A 6000-nucleotide genomic window follows, 5' to 3' on the forward strand; every position below is an offset into this window, starting at 1 on the left:
TCATATAATGGCAAATTATACGGTGGAACATAAATAGAAACATACATTCCGTGGTGTATCAAATATTAGTTTATCTATAAGTATCACGATCCAATAATTAAAGTTCTCATATAAGCGCTTGACATATTTTGACAACTTATTTCTAATTACAATTGTTTACACCTCCCATTGGTCTTCCACCCATTTTTCACCGATTAGCATTACATGAGTATATAACATGATCTGTAAAAGATTGGTCACAATAATCAGAGCTGATACCCAAGGTCTCTTGAAAACCGATCATATCATACAATAAAAGCATGTCAGATAGTTCATAGTCACTTTGTTAGTGACTTTGACCTAAACACTTCAATGTTCCAACTGAGTAACTTCATATTTGTATGATTAGATTCTTGTGTTTGGCCCTGGCCGCAGTCCTATCCTAAGATATAATTATTCAAATTAATACTGACAGAAGCTGTTGCATCCATACGAACGTCAGTGGGGACGGCCGACTCGGCTGCGCATTTATCAGAATGTGTCATCCACGCCGAAAGAAATGCGATTTACCTTTGTTTCCACTATTAGCAAAGTCAACTTTTACAATGCTAGCGCTATCCCAGATAGTAGAAGTGTTATGACGTGCAGCATATATTTTGACATATAGGTATTAATGAAGTAGTTAATCAAGAGTGTATATTCATAACAAGGCCTTTAATGAATGAAATAAAATTTATTTATTTTTGACTCGAAAATTGATTAGTCTTTGGTAATGGGGAGCGGGAGGCAGGGACTCCATGTCAGAGATTTTGAACCTCGAACACATGCATTTAAGGAGCCATTCTTTTAAAATGCCTCTATTCATTCTATATATCTGTCTTTATCACATATATAGTAATACGTCGATCACATGCAATCAAATAAGCAGTCTTTTGAAGTACCTCTTAATTATATAGTATAACTTCATTACATCGAGCACGTGCATTAAAGTAACCATTCTTTTAAAATGCCTCATACTATTTCATGTGTTTGCATTATTTACATAGATATAATACATACAATATCTTACCTTGTGCACGTGCATTAATGAAACCATTCTTTATAAAAACATTACATTTTTATTTCTGATTGTCGTAATAAAAATGTTGTAATTGTAAACTTTCAATACCTTGTGCAGGTTAAAAGAAACCATTCTTTGAACACACCTCTTAATAAATTATTTAATTATCTAAATTACATATATAGCATTGCATCAATACCTCAAGCACTTGCATGAAGTAACAGTTATTTTAAAATACCTCTCATTATTTTATCTGTTTGTGTATATAAAAATAGCCAGCTTCAAATTCACGAACACATGCATTCAAAAAAAACTATTTTTGATTTTAAAAATGTTCTCATAATTGTAATAATTTTTTTTAAATTACATATATAGTTCAAAAGCTTTAAATTCAATGCTACGAGAACGTAAATTAAGTAAAGATCCTTTGTGTATTGCCTATCATTATCTTATCCTTTTGTTTTGAATTCAATACACCGAGCACGTGCATTTTAGTGACAATTCCCGTGTAATACATTTCATTATTGTATCTGTTTTTCTTTATAACATCATTAGTATGAATTCACTATTCTAGCACATGCATAAAAGGAACTATCCTCTCATTAATGTTTTCAGTTTGTTTTGAAAATATGTATCTTACAGCTGCTAAACATCGAACACGTGCATTAAATGAAACATTCTTTTAAATACCTCACACAATTTCACCTGTTTCTCTATTGCAAGTACAGTTTAAATCCAATACCTAGAACGTATCCATTTAGAGAACCATTTTTTGAAATGCCTCTATTTATTCTATTTGTTGCTCTTCATCACATATATAGTATAACTGCAATACCTCGAGCTCGTGCATTTAAGTAACAAGTCTTTAAAATCCTCTCCTTTTTATATGTATATCTTAATTAGATAGTATAACTTCAATACCTCCAGCAAGTGCATTCAAGTAACCAATGTTTTAAAATACCTCAAATTATTTCATTTGTTTGTATTATTTACATGGCATACATTCAATACCTTGCGCACACGCACTGGTGCAATTTTTTAATACCTCGTATTATTTCCCTTATTGTCTTAATTACAAAAATAGTTTACACCGAGCACGTGCATCTAAGGAATCATTTTTGAAAAAAAACTTTTTATTTGTTTGTATATTTGTCTCCATTACATATATAGCATACCTCCAATACCATGCATATAAGGAACCGTAAGTTAATAAATCTTCTCATTGTTTCATCTTTTTGTCTTACTGATAAAATTATTTTAATAGTTTGTCCTTTTTGCATTACATATATAGCATACGTACAATAGCATGTGTTCAATACCTCGGACAGAAGCATCAAAGGAACTTTTCTTTCTAAATGCCTCTTATTATTTTATCTATCTTAATAACATATACATCTCACCTTCAGTACCTCGAGCACTTGCATTAAACTAATCATTTTAAAAGGCCTTTTATTATTTTATTGGTTTCTCTTCAATACAAAACAAACGTGCATTAAAGGAAACGTCATTTGAAAATAAACCCCTTTTATCATCTGTTATCATCTGTTTGTCTTCATTATATCAATATATGGTATGACTTCAATACCTCTGGCATGTTTGCTAAAGATATAATTCTTTTATTTTCGACTTTTTATTTTATATATATGTTTTAACTATATATATATTAGATCTTCAATTTCCCGAGCGCGTGCATTGATATCAGACCTTCAGTACATCGAGCACATCAGTTGTATCAATTCAATACCTCGAGCGTGTGCATTAAAGGAATCGTTCTCTTAAACGACCTTTGAATATTGTATCCTTTTGTCTTACTTACATATATGTTATAACCTCAATATCTCGAACACTTGCATTATTGTTACAGTAACCTTTCTTATGATGTGTCTTTTGTTCCTTTATTATTTTGTCTTAATCACATCGAAAGAACAACATCAGTAGCTTGAGTATGTGTATTTTAATAACCGGTCTTTAAAATACCTATCATTAGTTTATATATTTGGCCTTATTACATTATACATTCTATTCCTCGAGCACATATATTAAAGTCAAGATCTTTTTAAATCGCTTTTAATTATCTGTTTGTCTTAATTACATATAAATCATACCTTCAATACAAGAACATCTCCATTAAGGAGACCGTTTTTTTAAAAACCTTCTCATTATTTCATCTTTCTGTCTAAATAATCTATATTGTATAACTTCAAAGACTCAAGCAAGTGCATTTAAGTAGCCATATGTTAAAATACCTCTAATAATGTATTTGTCTTAAATATATATATAGTATCAATTCAATATCCCAAGCATGTTCATTAAAGGAATCTATTTTTATTATACCTCACTTTATTCTACCTGTTTTCTCATTCACATTGTAACTCCATTACATCGAGCACGTGCATTAATTTAACTATTCTTTCAAATGTCTCTCCTTATTTAGTCTGTGTATCTAAATCACATCAATAGCATAAATTCAATACCTGCATTAATGTAATCATTCCCCTATTTTTATCTTAATTACCTATATCGCATACCTTCAATTCCTCGAGCTCTGCCATATGAGGAACCGTATTTTTTAATGTTCTCATTATTTTATCTATTTCTCTACATTATAAATAAAGCATCTCTTCAGTACACCGTGTAGGTTTAAAAAAGTAGCCACGCTTTGAAAATGTTTCGTATTATTTTATCTATTTGTCTTAAAAACATGGATAGTATAATACCAGTACCTCGAGCACATGCATTAAAGTAACAATTCTATCAAAATACCTTTCATTATTATATATTTATGTTCTTAATTATATAAACAACATCTAAAGTACCTCGAGCCTGTGCATGAATGTAACCATTCTTTTAAAAGACCCCTTGTTATTTTATCTATTTGTCCTATTTACATATATAACATAATTTCAATACCTCGAGAAACGTCCATTCAAGTACTCACTCTTTTCAAGTATCTATTAAAAGTTCTACAAGACCATTGCCCTTCATTAATTTTCCTAAAGGCCCAAATATAGAGCAGACTGTGTGAAGGCACCCATTCTAACAATTATGTTACCAAGTCCATCTCTAGACTGCAGAATCAAAGAACATGCCTTCTTAGCAACAGCTGAGTCACATGTCACTATAGTATATTTCTGGCCAACTTCATTACTTGCATCTACTGACGTTTTTAACATACGCTGGACTGTAGCAATATCATTGATTGAATAATTCAAAGGTGCCATATATATGAAGCAAGTTTGAGCACTCACTCTCTGAAAATCATTTTACACATTTGTAATTTATTTATTAACTTATTTCATTTTGTTTCATTTCTTTTTTCCACTCAATGAAATCAGTTTCATTTCACATGAAAAAATGATTTTCTGTTAATCTTGATTGTTAATTCATTTTAAAGAAAACTATATATAATTTATGTAATTAGTAATTTTCGTTACACAGATTTTTTATTTGTGATATATTTATATGTTTTACAATATATAATACCTATTTATGGAATTTGTATATGTTACATATTTGTTTAAACAAAATCTTTTACCATATCCCAAATAATTTTAGACATTAAAAGAAAAAAAGAAAAAATATTATAAATTTGAAACTCATATTGTCAACATAATATTATTTTATCTTCTTTACTATACACTCCCGCTTATTTTTTCGTAATATTTAGAAATATTTTACAACCGATATAATTATGTCAAGCTCTTATCTATTATAACCACGACCTCCTTTTGTAACACTTTTGACATAGACACTTCAAATAAAATTTGAAATCACATCGTTATATTTTCTATTTTAGTTACAATTCTTGGTAACGTACATGTGATAACGTAAAGCACATGCCTATAAGTGTCAATTTTACCTGCAAAATATAAATCTGTATATTCTGTCTTTATATATTGACATATTGTGTAGCTAGTAAACCATTTATGGCGAACTGTAATGCCAGTTAGTATTTTCTAGAAATAAATGGTAACGTATAAAGTAGGCTGTAACGTAACAAGAACCCGACTGCCAGATGGCAGAATTTCTGAAATGATAGCTCATATTATTTGCTTTAAGAAAATCATAGCGTAGAAATATCCCTAGAGGGGGGAAGGGGGTTATTGTCAGCTCAAGGTCTATATACAGTTTATGGTCCCAATCCTCCCGCGCAGTCACAAAACTACACAATAGGATATACGGGAGAGGCATACAATTACATGTGCATTGTTGAATATACAATGCCTGATCAGCAAAAACGTCAATAAACTGATAAACTGGAGTCAAAAGAGTTGAAACACTTATTTGCAAATAAAAAAAATGTTTTCATTACAGAAACTTGGTCAAATAATTTGCATAAAAAAGACAGTTTATGGATTTCAATTATATAATTTGCATTGTACAGAGAAAAGTGTTTAAACCAAACGTGAGTCGGGCGGTCTTTCCTGTTTTATCAAAAAATTTCTAATTTTGTCTCACTCTATTGTACCGAAAATGATGTTATAGTGTGGCTAAAGGTGGAAAGGAGTTTATTTATTTCACAATATGATTTATATATATGTATGTGTTATAATGTACCGAAAGGTAGTTCAAGGGAGAATACCTTCATTTTCTCATGTACGTGCTTAAGGTAAACCATTTGGTAAAACTGCATGCCTCCCTTTATTTTATCTGTTTGTCCTAATCAAATGTATGTTTTACATTCAATACCTCGAGCATTAAAGTAATTATTCTATAAAAATACCTCCCATTATTTTATATGATTACATATACTGTATACTTTCAATAGTTGAGGACGTGCATTAAAGTTATCATTCCTTTAAAATACCTGTAATGAATTTACCTATTGGTCTTACTTACACATATGATGTACCTTCAAACCATTGAGCTCATGCATTGAATAAGCCATCTTTTATATTCAGTTATCAATAAATATTTGTGTAAAAAGGTAAAAGCGTATAATATTATGTATCCTTTGTTGA

The sequence above is a fragment of the Mercenaria mercenaria genome, chromosome 11 (assembly GCF_021730395.1).
Source record: "Mercenaria mercenaria strain notata chromosome 11, MADL_Memer_1, whole genome shotgun sequence".
NCBI lineage: Eukaryota > Metazoa > Mollusca > Bivalvia > Venerida > Veneridae > Mercenaria > Mercenaria mercenaria.